The sequence below is a fragment of the Papio anubis genome, chromosome 18, assembly GCF_008728515.1.
Source record: "Papio anubis isolate 15944 chromosome 18, Panubis1.0, whole genome shotgun sequence".
Taxonomy (NCBI): domain Eukaryota; kingdom Metazoa; phylum Chordata; class Mammalia; order Primates; family Cercopithecidae; genus Papio; species Papio anubis.
Genome location: NC_044993.1, coordinates 70,033,441 through 70,057,511, shown reverse-complemented (window position 1 = coordinate 70,057,511; position 24,071 = coordinate 70,033,441). Strand labels below are relative to the sequence as shown.

Sequence of the window (24,071 nt, the reverse complement as noted above, 5' to 3'; positions counted from 1 at the left end):
CATCTGTAGTCTTAGTCCCAGCTGCTTGAGAGGCTGAAGCAGGAGAATGGCTTGAACCCAGGAGGCAGAAGTGGCAGTGAGCTGAGATCGCGTCACTGAGCTCTAACCTGGGCGACAAAGCCAAACTCTGTTTCAAAGAAAGAAAAAAAAAAAAAGAAGAAAGAAACTAGAGGAATATGGATTGGATAAAACTCTAAACTTGTGTCTTTATGTTGCCAGTAGCTGGCCCATTTTGCTGAGCATTTTAGTTAAGGACACTACTGTAGACATCTCAGCTTCCCTGGGCTCCCCAGCTACGAGGGCATGTCCAAGAAGACACCACAGGCTCCAGCCACCTTCCTTACGGTCAGTGGGCAGCAAGCCAGGCTCTCCAGGCAGAGCTGGGGTGGAGGTGTCTCAGGCTAGCGGGGAAGCACTCTCGAAGGGCCAGCGGGGTGCTCAGTATTTGGCATGGGTGGACACCGGCCTGGGGAGAAGGGTAGCTGCTGGCCCTGGATAAAAGGCACTGGGCAATTTTTAACCAGCTATATTATTTACATATGTATAAATGGATAGACATAGATGTAATTTTGCCTGAAAAAACAGTATACCCTATTACATTTATCTATTTTATTTTTATTTTTTTTCTTTGAGGCAGACTCTCACTCTGTCATCCAGACTGGAGTGCAGTGGTACGATCTCCGCTCACAGCAACCTCCACCTCCCGGGTTCAAGCAATTCTCCTGCCTCAGCCTCCCAAGCAGCTGGGATCACAGGCATGTGCCACCATGACCGGTTAATTTATGTATTTTCAGTAGAGACGGGGTTTCACCATGTTGGTCAGGCTGGTCTCAAACTCCTGACCTCAGGTGATCCTCCTGCCTCAGCCTCCCAAAGTGCTGGGATTACAGGCGTGGGCCACTGCGCCCGGCCTAAATTTGAATTTCAAATAATTTCAAATGTCAAATTATTTTTTTAATGTAATATATCCCAACTCATGCATATTTGGGATACACTTATACCAAAAAATTATTCATTGTTGATCTGACCCTCATAGTTACGTGTATACCCTGTATTTTTATTTGCTAAATCTGGAAACATTCACGGTACAAAAAGTTCAAAGATCCAGATTCTAGTCCTGGCTTTGCGCTAACCAGGAGTTGGAGCAAAGAGGGTACTGCTTCTCAGGCCTCTGGTTAAAAGAAGCCCCTCTCCAACTCCCCCACTGCCTCCACCATCCAGGCTGAGAGAGAGGTTCGGTCAGACACACCAGAGCTAGACCCCAAGCGGATGCTTTCCAGCGCAACGTGAGATTTTGCAGGAAAGGAGTGCATGGGCGTGCAAAGGGGACGCGCGCTAAGCGTAAGGCGGCGTTCTCAACGCTTAGCAGAGGATTGGGATCGCCTGGTGAACGGGAAGAATACTGACGTCCAGCGCCCCCACCCCCAATTCGACTGGTCTAAAGTGGGGCCCAGATACTTGTCTTTTTTTTTAAAGTTTCACAGTGACTCCAATGTGACCTGCACAGTTAAGAAACTGCAGGAGTCTGGGCGGCTTCCAAGGATGGGTCAGGGGCTGGAGGCGGTCTGTGCAATTGGTCTCGTGTTTGCAGAGCTGGAAGAGCCCCCGAGTGGCATCGGGGCCACTTCCGCCTGCATGAAGAAAGGGGTGCCGGGAGGACTGAGGAGGGACTAGGACCCCATCCCCGTTCCTGAGCCAGCGCCCGTCCTACCCCCTGCACGGCGCCTCCAGAAACCCGACAGGGAGAGCGCCTGGACCCCAGGCAGGACGCCGCGTGGGGGACGCTGGCTGCAGACGCCTGTCCCGAGGGCGCCCAGAGGCTGGCTCTGAATCCCAGGATGCCCAGGCCACGATCGCTCGGTCCTGGAGCCTGGGGCTCCTGAAGCCGCGGGGCCTCTTTTGGGGTTTGGGGTCTCAAACCTGAGCGCTCCAGCCCCGGCTGGCGCTAGGTGGCGCCCGAGAGCGCGCCAGGCTCTCCCTGGGGAGACCTGAAGCCGGCCGGGGTCTCCCTGCTCTGGCGCAGGCGGATCATCAACCCCCTGCGTGGCCCAGTTATAGGATCCTTGGGCGGTGCCATGCAATGCCTTTTCAAGGCCCAGCACTTGGCCCGGCCCATGGGAGGGATGGATAGTCGTGCATCCCATAGAGGTGTGGGTCAACAGCCTGTGTATAGCACCTTGGTCCCGTAAGATTTTCATGGAGCTGAAAAATTCTTAACATTCTTATGGCCTAGAGACTTCATAGGGGAACGCATTCCTCACGAGTTTGTGGCGATGCTGGTGTAAACCAACCTACCGTGCTGCCAGTCATATAAAAGTCTAGCGCATGTAATTATGCACCGTACATAATGCTCGGTAATGATAATAACTGTGTTACTGGCTTAGGTATTTACTACACTATACTTTTTTCATTTCATTTTGTTTTGTTTTTATAGAGACAGAGTCTCGCTCTGTTGCCTAGACTGGAGTGCAGTGGTGCGACCATAGCTCTCTGTAGCCGTGGCCTTTGCAGCTCAAACGATCCTTCTGTCTCAGTCTCCCGAGTACCTGAGACTACAGGTGTGCACCACCACTCCTGGCTATTTTTTAAAAATTTTTAGTAGAGACAAGGTTTCACTAAGTTGCCCAGGTTGGCCTTGAACTCCTGAGCTCAAACGATCCTCCGACCTTGGCGTCCCAAAGTGCTGGGATTACAGGCCTGAGCCACAGGGCCTGGCCCTTGTTGTTACTTAGAGGGCACTCATATTTTTTAAAAGTTACCTGTAAAACAGCCTCGGGCAGGCCTTTCAGGAGATATTCTAGAAGAAAACATTATTATCATAGGAGATGACAGTCTCCATACACATTGCCTCTGAAGACCTTCCAGTGGGTAAGATGTGGAGGTGGAAGACATTGACATTCATGATCCTGAATCTGGGTAGGCCTAGGCTAATGTGTATGTGTGTCTTAGTTTTTAATAAAAAAGTTTAAAAAGTTAAAAAAAATTTGATAGAAAAGGCCGTCCAGGCACAGTAGCTCACGTCTGTAATCCCAACACTTTGGGAGGCGGGCAGATCACCTGAGGTCAGGAGTTAGAGACCAGCCTGGCCAACATAGTGAAACTCCATCTCCATTTAAAAAAATACAAAAATTAGCCAGGCATGGTAGTGGGCACCTGTAATCCCAGCTACATGGAAGGCTGAGGCAGGAAGAATTAATTGCTTGAACTCAGGAGATGGAGGTTGCAGTAAGCCGAGATCATGCCACTGCACTCCAGCCTGGGCAACAGAATGAGGCTCTGTCTAGAAGAAGAAGAAAAAAGTTAATAGGGCCAGGTGCAGTGGCTTATACCTGTAATCCCAGCACTTTGGGAGGCAGAATTGGGTGGACTACTTGAGCTCAGGAGTTTGAGACCAGCCTGGGTAAGGTGGCAAAACCCTGTCTCTACAAAAAATACAAAAATTAGCCAGAGGTGGTGATGTGCATCTGTAGTCCCAGCTATTTGAGAGGCTGAGATGGGAAGATCGCTTGAGCCTGGGAGGTCAAGGCTGCAGAGAGCCAAGATTGTGCCACTGCACTCCAGCCTGGGTGACAGAGTGAGACCCTATCTAAAAAAAAAAAAAAAAAAGCTAGTAGAATAAAGACATAAAATAAATTTTTGTATAATATGTTTGATGTGTTTGTGTTTTAAGCTAAGTGTTATTACAAAAAAGTAAAAAAGTTAAAAAAATTAAAAAGTTTATAAAGTAAAAAAGTTCTAGTAAGCTAAGGTTAATTTATTATTGAAGAAGAAAAAACCAAATTTTAAATAAATTGCATGTGGTCTCAGTGTGCAGTATCTATAGAGTCCACAGTAGTGCAAAGTCATGTCCCAGGCCTTCACATCCACTCACCACCCAGAGCAACTTCCAGTCCTACAAGCTCCATTTATGGTAAGTGCCCTATACAGGTGTGTCATTTTTAATCTTTTTTTTTTCTGAGATGGAGTCTCACTCTGTTGCCCAGGCTGGAGTGCAGTGGCGCAATCTCGGCTCACTGCAACCTCTGCCTCCCAGGTTCAAGCGATTCTCCTGCCTCAGTCTCCCAAGTAACTGGGATTACAGGTGCCCACCACCATGCCCAGCTAATTTTTGTATTTTCAGTAGAGACAGGGTTTTGCTCTGTTGGCCAGGCTGGCCTCGAACTCCTGATCTCAGGTGATCCACCTGCCTTGGCCTCCCAAGGTGCTGGGATTACAGGCATGAGCCACCGTGCGGCCCATTTTTAATCTTTTATACTGTATTTGTGCTGTGCATTTTTTGTGTTTAGAAGTGTTTGGTCATCAGAGAAATGCAAATCAAAACCATAATGAGATACCATCTCACACCAGTTAGAATGGCGATCATTAAAAAGTTAGGAAACAACAGATGCTGGAGAGGATGTGGAGAAACAGGAATGCTTTTACACTGTTGGTGGGAGTGTAAATTAGTTCAACCATTGAGGAAGACAGTGTGGCGATTCCTCAAGGATCTAGAACGAGAAATACCATTTGACCCAGCGATCCCATTACTGGGTATATACCCAAAATATTATAAATCATGCTACTATACAGACACATGCACATGTATGTTTATTGTGGCACTATTCACAATAGCAAAAACTTGGAACCCAAATGTCCATCAATGATAGACTGGAAAAAGAAAATGTGGCACATATACACCATGGAATACTATGCAGCCATGAAAAAGGAGGAGTTCATGTCCTTTGCAGGGACATGGATGAAGCTGGAAACCATCATTCTGAGCAAACTATCACAAGGACAGAAAAACAAACACCATATGTTCTCACCCATAGGTGGGAATCGAACAGTAAGAACACTTGGATACAGGGTGGGCAACATCACACACTGGGACCTATCATGGGGTGGGGAGCAGGGGGAGGGATAGTATTAGGAGAAATACCTAATGTAAATGACAAGTTAATGGGTGCAGCAAACCAACATGGCACATGTATACCTATGTAACAAACCTGCACGTTGTGCACATGTACCCTAGAACTTAAGGTACAATAATAATAATAAAAAAGAAGTGTTTAGATACACAATCACTTACCCTTTTGTTGCAGTTGCCTACAGTCTTCAGTGGGGTAACAAGCTGTACAGGTTGGTAGTGTAGGAGCAATAGGTTACACCATGTGGCCTAGGTGTGTGGGAGGCTGTGACATCTAGGTATGTGTAGGTGCACCTGTGATGTTCACACAATGACGGAATTGCCTTAAGTCGACTTTCTCAGGTGTGTCCGTCAAGAAGCAACACACAGGTTGGGCACAGTGGCTCACGCCTGTAATCCCAGCACTTTGGGAGTCCGAGGTGGGCGGATCACCTGAGGTCAGGAGTTCAAGACCAGCCTGGCCAACATAGTGAAACCCTGTCCCTACTAAAAATACAAAATTAGCCAGGCGTGGTGGCATGTGCCTATAGTCCCAGCTACTTGGGAGGCTGAGGCAGGAGAATCACTTGAACCCGGGAGGCAGAGGTTGCAGTGAGCTGACATTGTACCACTGCACTCCAGCTTGGGTGACAGAGCGAGACTCCACCTCAAAATAAAATAAAAAATAAAAAATAAAGCCACCCACATCTGTAATTGATCCACATCACCCCCCTTCCCTCTGGTCTGCTCTTGAAAGGGTCCAAGTGGCACATCTATCTTGTCAGGTCATGCGCATCTCTGTTAGCCACATCTGGAAGATTCTTCAAAGTTTTCCTGTGCCTCCCTGTCAATTGGTAAGAAAAAATCACATATTTAAAAAAACAGGAAATTTATCGGAACAGACTCAAATAAGTGTATTTTCTATGCTAATGTTGATGCGGGGCAGGTGAGCCCCCAAATTGGGGCTTAGCCCGGGAGGGTTCTTGGCCTCACCCAAGAAAGAATTCAAGGGTGAGCCAGTGGTGTTACACAGCAACTTACATTGGAGCGGCAGTGTCCAGCAGCAGCAGAGGGACTGCTCCCTGCCACACAGGGCTACCCCATAGGCGGTGTGCCCAGAGTAGCAGCTCAGAGGCAGTGCTGCTGTCATATTTATACCCGCTTTTAATTACATGCAAATTAAGGGGCAGATTATGCAGAATCTAGGAAAAGGGTGGTAACTTCTGGGTGCTGGGTCGTTGCCATGGAAAGGGGTGGTAACGCCCAGGTGTTGCCATGGCAACAGTAAACCAACCCGGTTCACTGGTGGGCAGGTCTTGTGAACATTTGCTTACGCCCAGTCCCTGTTTTAGCTAGTCCTCAATTTGGTCTCCATCAGGAATCAAGTTCCGCTTCCTATCTCAATGTGATGGGAAAGGAGACTCCCAATAAGGACTTTGAGACATTACAAAATGTTGGACAGGAGTGATGGCTCACATCTGCAATCCCAGCACTTTGGAAGGCCACGGCAGGTGGATCACTTGAGGTCGACAGTTCGAGACCAGCCTGGGCAACATAGTGAAACCCCATCTCTACTAAAAATACAAAAATTAGCCAGGCTTGGTGGCACGTGCCTCAAGTCCCAGCTACTCGGGAGGCTGAGGCAGGAGAATCACTTGAACCCGGGAGGCGGAGGTTGCAGTGAGCCAAGATCGCGCCACTGCACTCCAGCCTGGGCAACAGAGCGAAACTCCGTCTCAGAAAAAAAAAAAAAAAAAATTAATCAAGAAGAATCCAGGCTGGGTGCGGTGGCTCATGCCTGTAATCCCAACACTTTGGGAGGCTGAGGCGGATGGATCACCTGAGGTCAGGAGTTTGAGATCAGCCTGGCCAATATGGTGAAACACCATCTCTACTAAAAAAAAAAAATTAGTTAGGCGTGGTGGTGCCCACCTGTAACCCTACCTACGCAGGAGGCTGAGGCAGGAGAATCGCTTGAACCTGGGAGGCGGAGGTTGCAGTGAGCTGAGATCATACCATTGCACCCACAGTCTGGCGGACGAGAGCAAAACTCCACCTCAAAAAAAAAAAAAAGAAGAAGAATCCAATTTTGTTCAGCATTATCTTCATTTAGAGTGTTTTAATAATTTTTTAAAAAATAGAACAAAGAATCCATTCCTCATGCTTCTACTGACAGCAGCTCTCCCTAAAGCAGGACATTCCAAAAACAAACAAAAAGGCAACAGACAAACATACATGGAAATAAGATGGTCTCTCGAAGCTCTGAGAATTGCAAAGATTTCCTTTCAAGAAACTCAAGTTAGCTTTTGGAAAATGATCTTTTCTATGTTACTAGATATTTCTCTTTTTTTCTCTCCTCATTTTACTTAAATAACTTATTCAGTTAACATCTATTTGCCAGCCTTCAAAGTCAGATCCTGGAAATACAAAAAAGGAGCAAATAATGGGAAACCATCCCGGCCTGTAGGAAACTCACTAACTAACTCGGTAGAAAGGAAGGCTTGTAAATGATGCCAATACAGCGTGCTTGCGATTTCATGGGATCGCATGTATTTTGGTGTTTGGAAGCACAGAGGAGCAAGTATTAATTTTTTAAACTTAGTATAATGAAAATTTTCAAACGCAAACAAAAATAATAGTATAATGAATCCTGTTACCCATTACCCAACTTACAAAATGATTATCCTATTGCCAACTGTTTCATCTAGGCCTTACTACCTTGCAGGTTACTTTCTTTTATTTTTACAGTGTTATTTAGATATAGTTACATATAGTAAAATTCACCCACTCTCAATGTATAAGCAATGCTTTTTAATAGAGTCATGTAACCAACATGATTCAATTTTTAGAATATCCGTATACATCCTAAAAATTTTACTCTCAACTTGTGACAGTTCTCCTCCCTTGCCCCAGCAACCATTGATCTTTCTGTCTCTATAGATTTGCCTTTTCTGGACATTTTTTTTTTTTTTTTTTGAGACAGAGTCTCACTCTGTCGCCCAAGCTGGAGTGTAATGGCACCATGTCGGCTCACTGCAACCTCCCCATCCTGGGTTCAAGCGATTCTCCTGCCTCAGCCTCCCGAGTAGCTGAGACTACAGGTACCTGCCACCATGCCCAACTAATTTTTGTGTTTTTAGTAGAAATGGGGTTTCACCATGTTGCCCAGGCTGGTCTCGAACTCCTGACCTCACGTGATCCACCCAACTCAGCCTCGCAAAAGTGCTGGGATTACAGGTGTGGGCTACTGTGCCTGGCCTCTTTTTTTCTTTTTTCTTTTTGAGATAGGGTTTCACTTTGTCACCCAGGTTGGAGTGCAGCATCACAAACATGGTTCATGGAAGCCTCAACTTCCTGGGCTCAAGTGATCCTCCTACCTCAGACTCCTGAGTAGCGAGGACTACAGGCACATGACACCCTGCCTGGGTAATTTTTTAGTTTTTGTAGAGATGGGGTCTCACCGTGTTGCCCAGGCTGGTCTCAAACTCCTGGACTCAAGCAGTCTTCCCATCTCAGCCTCTGTAGTTAATTACGGTGCAAGGAGCCACTGTAATCTAGCCTCAATTGAATGCAAAAACATTCATAGTGGGTCAGGTGATGAGTGGTTACTGTAATCCTCAGCAGCTTTGGGAGGTCGAGCACAGCGACCACGAGGTCGCTGATAGACCATCCCCTGCCAACACCTGCAGTCCCGGCCTCACTTAAAATACAAAAAAATTAGTCCAGGCGAGGTGGCGGCTACCAGCCCAGCCATCGGAGTTGAGGTAGGAGGAATGGCGGGAACTGGGGTGAGCCGCGGCGAGCCGGGGACCGGCGCCACTGCACCAGCCTGGCGACAGAGGAGACCCCGGCCCCAAAAAAAATATATATATATATATATATATATATATATGTTATTCCATAGGAGGAAGGCAGGAAAGAAAACATCCAAAGAAGCGTTTCTGTGTCTGTGCATGCTTGAATATTTTGCTCAGCCGGTGTCAAAAGTCTGAGCCAACCATATTATCATCATGAAGGAATGTGCCCTGTTACAAGTGCTTGGCGTTTCATGCCTGGCCGCCCGGAGCCATGAGGCCTGATATCTTGCCCGGAGGGCTTTGCTTCCCAGAAGTGGGTGGGAAGAGTGGACCCCATTTCTACAAGGCAAGTTCTGGAGCTGAGGTGGATTCTCTACCAAGGCACAGAGAGGAAAGAAACCTTAGTCTAATTCCCAGGTTGGCCGTCACTCCCTGTGTGCCTTACCTATGCCTGAGCCTTTGTTTGCCTTCTTGTAAAATGGGATTCCTTGCATTTTACTGAATTTTCAAACATTTTATTAGAATTAATATACTCGTTGCTGAGGGGTTGTTGGAACCCCAGGAATCCATCATAGTGAGAGATTTATTCCTTGCAGTTCTAGCACATTTTGATTTAATGAGTATTGCCTGGTGCTTGAGATGAAGTCTGACGCGGGAGGCCGCTTGTGTCTCTGGATGGAGGAGGCACCAGGACCAGGAGCTGTGGTAGGAGGAGCACGGCCCAGGCCCTCGAGGACACCCCTGCAGCAAGGGAGGCAGTGCAGACGTAGGGAGGCCAAGCTGCAGTCTCCACTCGGGGTGCAGCGCCTACAGGAATCTTCAGAGGCTCAGCACAGGTTGAGGCTGTCCCAGTCAGGGTCCCCAAAGCCCTAAGTCTGTGTGAAGAAACCCGGGAGGGCTTCCAAGCCAGCACGGGCGGCCGAAGATCCGCCAGGGCCTGCGGCCGCTGCGGTTCCATCTGTCTGTGCAGCTCCCACCTCTAACTGTGGCCACTGTCTTCCCAATGCCCCACAGTTTGCTCATGGAGAGATTCCTGGCGATCGTAGGCCCTCTGCAGCTCTCTGAAGGGTGAACTGATGAATGAATAGATGGATGAATGGATGACGACCACAACAGTTTCTGGAGGGCCACAGGTTGGGCTGGGCTGGGCACCCTGACAACAGGTGGGTTCTTGTTTCTCCCTGAAGTCTGGCATTCCCAGGTAGCATCCAGAAGGCCGAATGCACCTGAGTGTGCTCTGCCTTCCCTCTTAGTCTAAGCCTTATTATGTATTTAATTATTTACTATTATTATTATAATATATTTTTTAGAGACAGGCTCTCACTCTGTCGCCCAGGCTGGAATGTCGTGGCATCATCATAGCTCACTTCAGCCTCAAAGTCCCAGGCTCAAGTGATCCTCCCGCCTCAGCCTCCTGAGCAGCTGGGACTACAAATGTGTGACACCATGCCTGGCTAATTTTTTTTTTAAATATAAATGGAATCTCACTGTTGCTCAGGCTGGTCCTGAACTCTTGGGCTTAAGTGATTCTCCTGCATCGGCCTCCCAAAATGTTGGAATTACATGTGTGAGCCTCCATGCCGGGCCCTATAGCCTGAGCTTTTTTAAATGTAACTTTTTTTTTTTTGAGACAGAGTCTTGCTCTGTCGCCCAGGCTGGAGTGCAGTGGTGTGATCTGGGTTCACTGCAACCTCTGCCTCCTCCCAGGGTCAAGTGATTCTCCTGCCTTGGCCTCCTGAGTAGCTGGGATTACAAGCGCACCCCCCACCATGCCCAGCTCATTTTTGTATTTTAGTAGAGACAGGGTTTCACCATGTTGGCCAGGCTGGTCTCAAACTCCTGACTTCAAGTGATCCACCTGCCTCGGACTCCCAAAGTGCTGGGATTATAGGCATGAGCCACCGCGCCCAGCCTCAATATACATTTTTCATTGAGATCTAAATCGTATACCATAGAATTTTAATGTGTACTGTTCAGTGGTTTTTAGTCTTTTCACAATAAATTGAGTTTTTGAGTAGATAATGCATTCATATGGCTTAAAATTCAATGATTACAAAGGAATATACATGGAAACATCTTCCTTCCCCCCGTCCCGCATACATAGATCATATTATCTATTTTTTGAGTATACTCATAGATATTTTATGCAAATACAAGCAAATATATTCCATCCCTTTTTAATCTACATGGTAGAGAACTATATGTACTGCTCAGCATCTTGCTTTTTTACTTAACTTGGAGGTCCTGCTGGTACTGAGCTTTCTCGTTCCTTCTGGTGGCTGCCTGGTATTCTAGTCTACGGATGGATAAATATTTATTGATGGATATTTAGGTTGTCTCTACCCTCACCTTTTGCAAATAAATGCTGTAAAGAAGAACCTGGTGCATGAGACATTTTGCATGTTTGGGCAGATCTGTAGAATTAATTCCCAGAAGGGCATGTGTTTTTTAAATTTTGACAGCTCTTGCTAAGTTGCCCTTTATAGAGGTTACACCAGTTTTAATTCCCATCAGAATTTATTTCCAAACCTACCATGAGATACGCCAGCGCTGACAAGAATGCTCACTGCGGCATTGTTCATAACGCCCCAAACTGGGAACAGCTCAAGTGATCCTCAGCGGAACGGAGAAATCATGGCCTCTTCACACAACGAAATATTACGCTGCAATGAAAAGAAACAAAATTCTGCTGCACATGGCAGGGAGGAATCTCCTAGGCGGATTGATGATTGAAAGAAGCCAGACACAGAACGGTCCTTACTGCATGATTTCTGTGATATGACTCAACCCGGAAGTCAAAAGGAAGATGCAATCTAGGATGACAGTGATGGAAACAGAGGTGACCCTTGGGTGGCAGAGGGAGTCTGCTGAGTTTCTAAAAATGTCATGTATCTTGTTCGGAGTGATAGTTGTATGGGTGCATCAATGTGTGAAAACTCACTGAGTTATGTGCGCTTCACTGATGGAAGTTGCACCCCAACAAAAAGTTAAAGGGTTTTAAAAAAATTGCCTACACTGACGTGCAAACAACATGGCCGCCCCAACGGGCAGACTCCTCCGATGCAAAAGTTTAGGTGACAGGCTGTCTTTCTTTTGTCCAGTCCTAAGCCGGGGTGGGTTCTGGGCACAAAGAGGTGAAGCACGAGGCTCCCTCCACTGCCTCCAGAACTGTCCAGGGTTCCCCTCTGAGCCTCCAAAAGTGCAGAGTCACACCTGAGGGGGAGGAAGGACCAGAACGACTCCACCCCTCGCCCCACCGCCTCCTTCTCTGCTCTCTGACCGGTGACCAGTGAGGTTTCATTGTTCCCTTCCTGGACGTGTCCCCTGGTCCAGACAATTCCCTGCACCAGCTGCTGAGCAGCTGCCTGGCTATTTATAGCCTCGGTCATCAGTCCCTTCCTCCCACCCTCGGCCCCACTCCTGGGACCACTCTCCCCACCCCCACCCACTTTCCGAGAGTCTGGCTGTGTCCAGCCAACCAGGAGAAGAGTGGGGATAGTGGAGGCTGAATTCGTTGACAAATATCATAGAACACAATTTTTAAAATGTTTCTGGAACATTCTAGGACACATTGTTGTGGGGAGGGGCCTGCCCCTGCTGAGCTGATCCCTGGGTCTCCTGAGGTGACCTCAACTGTCTTTTTTTGGAGACAGAGTCTTGCTGTGTCGCCCAGGCTGGAGTACAGTGGCATGATCTCAGCTCACTGCAACCTCTGCCTCCTGGGTTCAAGCAATTACCGTGCCTCAGCCTCCTGAGTATCTAGGACTACAGGTGTGTGCCACCATGCCCGGCCAGTTTTTGTATTTTTCAGTAGAGGTGGGATTTCACCAATGTTGGCCAGGCTGGTCTTGAACTCCTGACCTCAAATCCACCCCCCTTGGCTTCCCAACGTGCTGGGATTACAGATGTGCACCACCGCGCCCGGCCTGTAATCCTACCGGCCATCAAATCCACTTTAAAAGCAGTAAAGGCATTTGCCTCTTTCCTCTTTCTCGTTCTTTCTCACCCCGCTCAGTCCATCTCCCTACCCCCCTCTCTCCTTCCTTCCTGCACCCACCTTTCTTCCTTCCTTTCTCGGTGAAGTGAAAGGTCACCTCTCATTGTGGAGGAAGGACCAGTAAAGCCAGCTTTAAATGAACATTACTGGGTTGACCTATGCCAGGCAGGCGTGAGGTCTCCAGACAATCAAGCTTGGTGCGTTCACGCCCGGGATGCTGGGGTTGCCCCACCTCTAGGTTTGGAGTGGGACGAGGAGGAGAAGCAATTTGTTCAGGAGCAGAGAAAGTTCACTTGGCTGTGACTCATCGCGTCTCCATCGGGAGTCTTCAGCGGGTCCATGATCATCGGACACGTTCATGATCCGTCCTCAGGCCCTGCCTGTGCAGCGTGTACGGAGGCCAAGGAGTTCCTGGCAGAAAAGCAAGAGTGGAATGAGCTTGCGTACTTGAAGACTGTGGCCGTCTGCCAACATCTCCTTCAAATATGAACATTCTTATTTTCGCTCTCGAAGTTTTTGTCAGGTTTATTGCAAATGCAAGGGTGGTGAGCAGACAGAAACAAAATGGTATTTGCCGAGCTGGAAGGACTGTTTTCTCAACCGTTTCTCAAGAGCACACAAGTAGACGTGCACTTTCCTGGGTCACATCAGGCTCTCCATGGGGATTTGAATCCAAATCAGATATGGCCTTGTTTTACGACGGACCGTCTTGGGTCTCACGGTGTGAGTGTTCATAAGTACACGTCCATCCAGTACACGGCGAAGACTGTTGTAAACCACCCCTGGAAACACATACAAGACAGATGGGTACGCAGTTCACAGGATCGTGCAGAATTCTAATGAATTTCATTGGCATCAAATGTTATGTTCCTGTAAACTGAGAGCCATGAAATTAGAATGAGTGCCTAAAAGTGACTCATTTAATTGAAGAAATGTCTCAGAATCATAAATTGGTAAATCAAAATTGGTAAAACTAGTATCCTTCAAAAAAAATTGAGAATGATGTCCCTAATTGTTTTTTTTTTTTTTGAGACAGTTTCACTCTTGTTGCCCAGGCTAGAGTGCAGTGGCGCAATCTTGGGTCACTGCAACCTCCACCTCCTGGGTTCAGGTGATTGTCCTGCCTCAGTCTCCCGAGTCACTGGAATTATAGGCGCCCACCACCACTCCCAGCTAATTTTTGTTATTTTTAGTAAAGACGGCCAGACTGGTCTCAAACTCCTGGCCTCAAGCAGTCTTCCTGCCTTGGCCTCCCAAAGTGCTGGGATTACAGGCATAATCCACTGTGCCTGGCTGGGATGACTATTTTAATCTCAGGAGAGCCATTTGGGTCCCTTCCAGGGCACAATTCTATTTAAGGATATACTTTCTTAGTTTTACACAAACTTGATAACTGGATGTTAAAGACCAGTTATGATCAAAAAATGTTTACATTTTTGACGGAATTCGCTGTGTCGCCCAGGCTGAGCGTGGCCTGATTCGCAGCTCACCGTGTCTGGGCCTCCCAGGTTCATGCCATTCTCCTGCCTCAGCCTCCCAAGTAGCTGGGACTACTGGCACCCGCGAACACGCCCGGTTAATTTTTGTACTTTTTTTTTTTTTAGTAGAGACAGGGTTTCACTGTGTTAGCCAGGATGGTCTGATTTGACCTTGTGATCCGCCAGCCTCAAAGCCCCAGCGTTGATTTCATGAGCCACTGCGCCCGGCCCATAAGAGCATTTGTTAATATGCACGTCTAAAATCGTTCTTCCCACCTTCCTGTGCAGCACAAAGTAGTAAAGAGAGCAAGAATTTTCTTTCTAAACAGTTGAGCTGAAATTAAAAAAACAACAACAACAAAAACCCAAATGCCCATTCTCCTCCCAGCGGAAGTACAACTTCTCTTTGTATTCTGTTACTAATCTGCTGCACACACCTGTTCACCCAACAACAGCCAACAAAAGTCAAACTCAGAGTCAAGAGTCGTATACATCACAGTGTGTGCTGGAAATCTGATCCAAGCACGTGGACAAACTTTCTATGATTCCCGGCACCTAAGCTTGGCGGCTTGTTTTCAGCGTATTCTTAAAAACCTAGGAAATTGGCAATCACACTTCTAAGTTAAAAGATTGGGAAATCAGGCCAGTGAATAAATACTTACATTGGATCTGCACTATTGACGAAAAATAAAAAATCACTGGAGAAAAATGAGCCCCTTTCTTCTATTTTTGCTCAAAGTAGTCCAAAGAAAACAAGTGTTGGTTCACTCCTGCCTGTGAGCTCAGTGTTGAACAAACTCCAGCAAAATCACAGAGAAAGTTGGAACCAGATTTGCAGCACTGTATCTCACACGTTTCTTCTTCTTCTTTTTTTAAGAGATAGCATCTCACTCTATTGCCCAGGCCGGAGTGTAGCGGCACAGTCACAGTTCACTGCAGTCTCGAACTCCTGGGCTCAAGCGATTCTCCTGCCTCAGTCTTCTGAATAGCTGGTATATATTCCAGCACCACCACCCCCAGCTGCTTTTATATTATTTGTAGAAATGGGGTCTCACTATGTTGCCCAGGGTGGAGTGCAGTGGCACGATCATAGCTCACTGCAGCCTCCAACTCCTGTTGCCAATCTTGGTCCCAAACTCCTGGGCTGAAGTGATCCTCCCACTTTGGCCTCCTAAAGCACTGGGATTATAGACGTGAACCACCGCACCTGCCCCAGGTTCTTAAAAAGGGGTCTCCTTAAAAAGGATGCTTCGGCTGGGTGCGATGGCTCACGTCTGTAATCCCAGCACTTTGGGAGGCCGAGACGGGTGAATCACGAGGCCAGGAGATCGAGACCATCCCGGCTAATGCGGTGAAACCCCGTATCTACTAAAAAATACAAAAAATTAGCTGGGCGAGGTGGCGGGCGCCTGTAGTCCCAGCTACTTGGGAGGCTGAGGCAGGAGAATGGCGTAAACCCGGGAGGCGGAGCTTGCAGTGAGCTGAGATCCCGCCACTGCACCCCAGCCTGGGTGACAGAGCAAGACTCCGTCTCAACAACAATAACAAAAAAGGATGCTTCGGCCGGGCGCGGTGGCTCAGGCCTGTAATCCCAGCACTTTGGGAGGCCGAGGCGGGTGGATCACGAGGTCAGGAGATCGAGACCATCCTGGCTAACATGGTGAAACCCCGTCTCTACTAAAAATACAAAAAACTAGCCGGGCGTGGTGGCGGGCGCCTGTAGTCCCAGCTACTCGGAGGCTGAGGCATGAGAATGGCGTGAACCTGGGAGGCGGAGCTTGCAGTGAGCCGAGATCGCGCCACTGCACTCCAGCCTGGGTGACACAGCGCGAGACTCCGTCTCAAAAAAAAAAAAAAAAAAAAAAAGGATGCTTCACCTTCCTTTTTGGTGTCAGGGAGATAAACCGTCAGGGAGAGGGCACTTTGTTCCTCTAATTGCCTTTCTGCAGAGATTCCTGCTCAAGGAACGGGATGCCTAAACCTCAGTCCCCAGTGGCATTCAAGGCTGCTCGCAGCCACAGGGCGTGTTCTGGCCAATCCTATTCGAGCAAGGGGAGCTGACGGTGCCCCAGCACAGGCAGGCTGCACAGAGCCGCAGCCAGTTCTTCCTGGAAGCGCCTGCGTCAGAGCCAAGGACAGGCCACCTAGTAGTAGTGCCCCTGGAGCCTGGTGCTTGGCTTGGTAGATTAAAATGCAACAACTGGCCGGGCGTGGTGGCTCATGCCTGTAATCCCAGCACTTTGGGAGGCCGAGGCGGGTGGATCACCTGAGGTCAGGAGATCGAGACCATCCTGGCTAACACGGTGAAACCCCGTCTCTATTAAAAAATACAAAAAAATTAGCCGGGTGTGGTGGCGGGCGCCTGTAGTCTCAGCTACTCAGGAGGCTGAGGCAGGAGAATGGCATGAACCTGGGAGGCGGAGCTTGCAGTGAGCCGAGATCGCGCCACTGCACTCCAGCCTGGGCGACAGAGCGAGACTCTGCCTCATTTAAAAAAAAAAAAAAAAAAAGGAATAACCAGGCGGGGCACAGCAGCTCACGCCTGTAATCCCAGCACTTTGGGAGGCTGAGGCGGGCGGATCACAAGGTCAGAAGTTCGAGGCCAGCCTGGCCAACATGGTGAAACCCCATCTCTACTAAAAATACAAAAATTAGCTGGGCGTGGTGGCACATGCCTATAGTCCCAGCTACTTGGGAGGCTGAGGCAGGAGAATCACTTGAACCTGGGAGGCGGAGCTTGCAGTGAGCCAAGATCACATCACTGCATTCCAGCCTGGGCGACACAGCGAGACTCGGTCTCAAAAAATATATATGTATTTCACAGATACAGTCCTTCCTGGTTTTGGTTACTGACGGAGCATAAGCAAGTTTTAATTTTTTCAAATTTACAATTAAGCTCCTGAACAGCAACTCTCTTGCCGTGAACTGAAGGGAAATTTGACGTCTCCCCTCTCCACAGGGTTTTTGTCTTCTGGTAAAAAGAAGATGGGAAAATGCGGATAAAAAGAAGGTTGGAGGGGAGGAAGGAAAGAAAAACCGAGCAATTTCTAGAATACATGATGATTAAGAAAAAACTATCCATGCTTTTGGAATGGACAGATTCTTTAAAATCTGTGATTTCCTTATTTTTTGACTAGCGAGGTGCCATGCCCACAGGTAGGAAGCTTCAGCCAGTGTGTGTGGAAACAGTGCCAGTTTTGGGATATGACGGACAAGTCAGAAGCCTGCTTGAACCGCTGTCACCCCTTTGCAGCCATCCAACACCACGAACAGCAAAAACCTCAGGTCCTGGCAACCCGTCGGGACAAAGTGACCATCAACATGGGGAGGTTGCTGTCAGAGCCATGTCACAGCTCTTACGCCTCCCAGAATTGCTTTTGGTGTGAGGACTGCTGCATGGGTTGAGAAAATGGAATTTGATTGTAATAACTGGATCATCTCAGGGATGGCTAAATCCTAAAATGCCTACAAAGCGTGAAACTGACTCAGGATTTCACAGAGGATGTTAAGGTTCTGATTTTTCCACTTGGCGCTCATCTGGGTGTTATTATCAGCACTTTGGTTGAATGCTGCAGGGTGAGGAGGATGTGCCCAGAAGCCCCACTGCTGCACCCCGTCCGATGGCTTCTGACATGCAGAGCTGCGGGATGGGGGTTGCCGAGCTGGCCGGGGCAGGCTGGGAGCTGAGCTCTGCAGACACTGGGTGCTGGTGAACAACGATGCTTCCACATCCACTCTTCTGGGCATTCCCAGCCTGGTTCACTGCTCTGTCCCTCCCCTCCCCGCCCCCCCCCCCCCCCCCCCTCCCCTCCCCTCCCCTCCCCTCCCCTAATTCCCATTGGTGGGATTGGGTGGGGTTCTCTGGGCCCCACACTGGCCTGGGAGCCTGGCGTGCTGCTGCTGGGCCAGCCCAGGAGTGAATGGATGAAGTTCCTCTTTCTGAGCTGGGATCAGGTCCAGAACTCCCAGCTCGCAGCTTGGGCAGCTGCCTGGTGCTGAAACCAGAAGGGACCTCTGGGACTTAGTGGCAGCTTACGGGGAATGGCTAGGAATGTCTCCCTCTGGGCCAGTGTGTAAGGTCCAGACCAGGAAAAGCGTCAGAAACGGAACCCGAGGTTCATCAAGAAGCCAAGGGGGCAGGCTGGGGGCAGGCTGAGAGCCAGCATCGCAGGTTGATGCTGGGAGGTTGCTGCCTGTGGCAGTAAGGAAAGGAAGAGGCCATCTCAGAACACACGCAACACTGCCGTCCACACAGGGGAGCTCTTGGCAGGAGCCATCCACAGGGACGACTGCTGTGGACACGGATGGGGAGGTCCTGTGTGTGAGGCAGTGACAGAGCCATTGGTTGGGAACACAGTTTTGGAGTTTTGTTAACTATCCCAAGGTAGAGGCCGAGGGGACACACATACATGTCATGCCACAAGGTTAGCGTATTAGAACATGCTAGATTTTCTCTCAAAGCATGCAGGTCTGAGGCTGTCATCATTCTGCCAATAAAATAGACAGGTGAATGAAGAGACGGGGAAACTGGGAAATGAGGAGCTGAAAAGGAGAGAAAGTGGTCGCTGGTGCTGGCTATGTAAGAAAAGTAAATAGTGACCCAGAAGAATTGGGGTCACTGTCTGATTCATACAATAAAATCACTTTGTCTCATTTGAAATATTTTAGGAAAAAGGCATGCTTTTATCCAAAATTATCTGGAAAATTGCCTCAGATGTCTCTCATTTAAAAAAAAAAAAAGTAGGCCGGGCGCGGTGGCTCAAGCCTGTAATCCCAGCACTTTGGGAGGCCAAGACGGGTGGATCACAAGGTCAGCAGATCGAGACCATCCTGGCTAACACGGTGAAACCCCATCTCTACTAAAGATACAAAAACTAGCCGGGCGAGGTGACGGGCGCCTGTAGTCCCAGCTACTCGGGAGGCTGAGGCAGGAGAATGGCGAGGCGGAGCTTGCAGTGAGCTGAGATCCGGCCACTGCACTCCAGCCTGGGCGACAGAGCAAGACTCCGTCTCAAAAAAAAAAAAAAAAAGTAGTTGGACCAGGCGAGGTGGCTGAGGCCTGTAATCCCAGCACTTTGGGAGGTGGAGGAGAGAGGATCACCTGAGGCCAGGAGTTTGGGACCAGACTGAGCAACACAGTGAGACCTCATCTCTATAAAATAAATACATAAAATAGTTGCACCTTACCTTCTTAGGTCTTACTTGAATTAATGTCCTGAAAGTTCACATAAATGACATTCTTCAATATTAAAAAAAAAAAAAAAAAAAAAAGCCAAAACAAAATCCAAACGGTCTCCAGGCAGCAGGTTGGATGAGGACTTTAGAAGTCTATGGAAGTCCTTTATTTAGGTTTGTTCGTTTGTTTATTTTAGACACACTCTTGCTCTGTTGCCCAGGCTGGAGTGCAGTGGTGCGATCTCGGGGCTCACTGCAACCTCTGCCTCCCAGAGGTTCCAAGCAATTTTTCTGTCTCAACCTCCGGAGTAATTGGGATTACAGGCATGTGTCACCACGCCCAGCTAATTTTTTTGTATTTTTAGTAGAGACGGGGTTTCACCATATTGGCCAGGCTGGTCTCAAACTCCTGACCTCAAGTGATCCACCTGCCTTGGCCTCCCAAAGTGCTGAGACTACAGGTCTGAGCCACCGCACCCGGCCAGCAATCTGTCTTTTCCATGGAGGTACAAATGTGCAGCAAACCTTGCCTCTCTCCTGAGACCATTTGGATAATTTGGTTACTCTATGGACACCAAGTTTAGGATTTTCAGAGATCAGGCTTATTTGAGCAATTTAAACATTTCTCCATTCTAAGCATACACTAGATAATAAATATTCCACACATAATTTAAGCAATGAATCTTATGAAAAGAGTGATGGAGAAGGGGGAAAATACATTTTTCCTCGTGGTCACTTGCTGAATGACCGTCTAATCCTGCCATTAAACTCACACCGTCCACCTCCCTCTGGGTTTCGTTCTTTCCTTGAAAAGGAGGAAGGAGGCCGGGCGTGGTGGCTCAAGCCTGTAATCCCAGCACTTTGGGAGGCCGAGACGGGCGGATCACGAGGTCAGGAGATCGAGACCATCCTGGCTAACACGGTAAAACCCCGTCTCTACTAAAATATACAAAAAACTAGCCAGGCGAGGTGGTGGGTGCCTGTTGTCCCAGCTACTCGGGAGGCTGAGGCAGGAGAATGGCGTGAATCCGGGAGGCGGAGCTTGCAGTGAGCCAAGATTCGGCCACTGCACTCCAGCCTGGGCGACAGAGCGAGACTCCATCTCAAAAAAAAAAAAAAAAAAAAAAAAAAGAAAAAAGAAAAAGAAAAGGAGGAAGGAAAAGAAACTGTTTGGATGTAGCAGCGTGCTCTGTTTCTGGCTCTGCAACCAGCAGAAAGACTGCGGTCAATGAAGCTCAGGTTAGAACCTGAGCTTTCTAACCTGTTAAACAGAAAAGGCTTCTGCCAACACTTCAGTGGGGCATCGTGAAGCCAGACGAGGCTCCAGGGGTTTTGAGCTCATTGGCAGAAAAGCATCGCATAACAGGAGACTACCTTCCAGGCAGGGGCATATTTGCAAATGTAAAAACAGAATTTACAGGTGGAAAAGTCATTCTCTTGAAGTCAAAGCCTTGCCTGATGATCTTGTTGCTGAACGTTTATCTATAGTCCTAGAGTCAGGGAGGGAGGACGATGGCCGAATGGGGGTGGAGGCCACAGGTGGAGTGGAGAACCCTGGCATCCTGGGGCTTGAGGAAGGCAGGTGCGTCCCTGGAGAGGAATAAGTGTCCTAGAGACTCAGAACCAAAGCTGGAGCTGTGCTGAGCTGAGACCCGGGAGTTCCCACAGGCCAGTTCTGGAGGGGACAGAGAAGGCTAGAAAGCCACGGAGACTACGGGATGGAGTGCCTGGGAGGGCAGGGCTGGGGAGCAGTTCAGGTGTGTCTTGGCACAAGCATGTCTGTGCCCCCGGGCATCCTGAGCAGAGCGGGGTGTCAGGGCGGGGCGGGGGTGCATTTCGCTCCTCTCTCCCTGAACCCTTTCACATCCTTCTTGATCCTGTTTGCGTTCTCCCAGAATCACATGCACAAATCCAGACTCTTTCTGGTCCCGTTCATCTCCCTCCCATCCTAGAGGGCACGGATTTTGTTTGATGAGAAAATAAAGAAGGTCAGAGGGAGACTGGACACAGAAAGAGCAGCTCTCGGGAAGGCTGCTGGAGGCCGAGCCAGCGCTGCCTCCACTGTGCCTGGGCTGGGGGTGATTGGCAGAGATGAGTGGGTCCCCAACCATCAGCTCTTCCCTCAAAGAGCAGCAGGGGCCCTGCGGGAGGGTACGCTACCCTGAAAGGCTCTCACCAGCCAACCCAAGCCAGTGTTTGTTCTGCCTGGCTCTGGGACCCTCCTGCCGGGACCCCAAACACTGCTGGGGGAGGAGTTTTAAAAATAAAATGGATGGGCCGTGGTGGCTCACGCCTGTAATCCCAGCACTTTGGGAGGCCGAGACCGGGTGGATCACGAGGTCAGGAGATCGAGACCATCCTGGCTAACACGGTGAAACCCCATCTCTATTAAAAATACAAAAAGCCGGCGTGGTGGTGGGCACCTGTAGTCCCAGCTACTTGGGAGGCTGAGGCAGGAGAACAACGTGAACCCGGGAGGCAGAGCTTGCAGTGAGCTGAGATCGTGCCACTGCACTCCAGCCTGGGTGACAGAGCAAGAATCTGTCTCAAAAAAAATAAATAAATAAATAAAATAAAATGGATGGGCCGGGCACAGTGGCTCACGCCTGTAATCTCAGCACTCTGGTAGGCTGAGGCGGGTGGATCACCTGAGATCAGGAGTTCAAGACCAGCCTGGCCATGGTGAAACCCCGTCTCTACTAAAAATACAAAAAATTAGCCAGGTGTGGTGGTGCACACCTGTAATCCCAGTTACTTGGGAGGCTGAGGCAGAGAATCGCTTGAACCTGGGAGGCAGAGGTTGCAGTGAGCCAAGATTGCGCCATTGCACTCCGGCCTGGGCAACAAGAGTGAAACTCCGTCTCAAAAAAAAAAAAAAAAAAAAGATCATCTTATGGGCAGCAGCTGGAATGAGCTCCTTCATCGAGGAACAAACACAGAAGTGGTGCAGTTGTTTTCTCTGAATCTTTCTCGTCGGTTACTTTTTTTTTTTTTTTGAGAGTCTCCCTCTGTCGCCCAGAGTGCAGTGGTGCAATCCTGGCTCACTGCAACCTCTGCCTCCTGGGTTCAAGTGATTCTCGTGCCTTAGCCTCCCAAGTAGCTGGGACCACAGGCGCGCATCACCACGCCTGGCTGATTTGATTTTTGTACTTTTAGTAGAGACAGGGTTTCACCATGTTGGCCAGGCTGGTCTTGAGCTCCTGACCTCAGGTGATCCTCCCGCCTCGGCCTCCTAAAGTGCTGGGACTACAGACGGGAGCCACCGTGCCCGGCCTCGGTTGCTTTTTATTCAGAGTTTGAATTCTCCATAAAGCCATGGACAAGAAAATCATCTCGCATGCATTAGGGTTGACACTGAGAGCCCTATTTACAAATGTCGGCCAGGCATGGTGGCTCACGCCTGTAGTCCCAGTACTTTGGGAGGCTGAGGTGGGTGGATCACTTGAGCCCAGGAGTTTGAGACCAGCCTGAGCAACATGGTGACCCATCTCCACAAAAAATACAAAAACTAGCAGGGCATAGTGGCGTGCACTTGTAGTCCCAGCTACCTGGGATGCAGAGATAGGAGGATCGGTTGAGCCCAGGGAGGTTGAGGCTTCCGTGAGCTGTGATTGAGCCACTGCATTCCAGCTTGGATGACAGAGACTCTAATCTCAAGAAAAAAAAAAAAAAAAAGTCTCTCGATTCCTCGTATCTGGAAAGTCCCTTCAGTTTACTAGTGGAATTCATAGTGGTAACGCCACTGGGAAAAGCACAGCTTCTAATCACAGCTGTTTCTCAAATGCTCTCATGTATTGCAGCAAATTTAACAACCTAGGTAAATTAAAAAACCTAAGTAAAGGGAGTTTAGGGCATTATTTGGCACACAATAGGCACTTAACGAATACTGGCTGGATGTTACTTATCTGTTGGAAATAATTCAACTAACATTGTGTGTACTGAAATGTTTTTTAAACAGCTCTTCAAATATATTTAGATAACTCACACATTAAATTCTAAAATATAATTTTGATTAAAAATGCATGTATCAAGGCTGGGCACAGTGGCTCATGGCTGTAATCCTAGCACTCTGGGAGGCGGAGACGGGTGGATCACCTGAAGTCAGGAGTTCGAGACCAGCCTGGCCAACATGGTGAAACCCCATCTCTATTAAAAAAACAAAATTTATCTGGGTGTGGTGGCACATGCCTGTAATCCCAGCTACTCAGGAGGCTGAGGCAGGAGAATTGTTTGAACCCAGGAGGTGCAGGTTGTGGTGAGCTGAGATCGTGCCACTGCACTCCAGCCTAGGCAACAGAGTGAGGCTTTGTCTCAAAAAAATAAATAAATAAAATAAAAATGCATGTATCAATGAGTAGTATTAACATGCCGAATCAGGTTTCCAACGGGGAGTCCAGAACGCTAGGAAACCTCATCTGCAGAGAGTTGAAATGAAAAGTCATCCTTTCTCTGGTTGCTGTGGATTAGGGGCACTTTATTTGCATTCGTGGACTCCTGAAATTATATATAAAACCAAAAGATTTGGCCGGGCATGGTGGCTCATGCCTGTAATCCCAGCACTTTGGGAAGCTGAGGCGGGCAGATCCCCTGAGGTCTGGAGTTCGAGACCAGCCTGGCTAACATGGTGAAACCCCGTCTCTACTAAAAATATAAAAGTTAGCCGGGAGTGGTGGCACGAGTGTATAGTCCCAGCTACTAGGGAAACTGAGGCAGGAGAATCACTTGAACCTGGGGGGCGG

At 48.7% G+C, this 24,071-nt stretch overlaps 1 long non-coding RNA gene across 1 annotated transcript; it reads right to left on the bottom strand.

The window, feature by feature from the left end:
* Positions 1-5,505: 5,505 nt before the first annotated feature.
* Positions 5,506-13,692, bottom strand: LOC103880275. The gene is made up of 3 exons (XR_641220.3): positions 12,740-13,692; positions 11,216-11,345; positions 5,506-5,729 (listed from the first exon to the last, which is right to left on the bottom strand). It is a non-coding gene; the product is annotated as an uncharacterized LOC103880275 (long non-coding RNA).
* Positions 13,693-24,071: the final 10,379 nt, after the last annotated feature.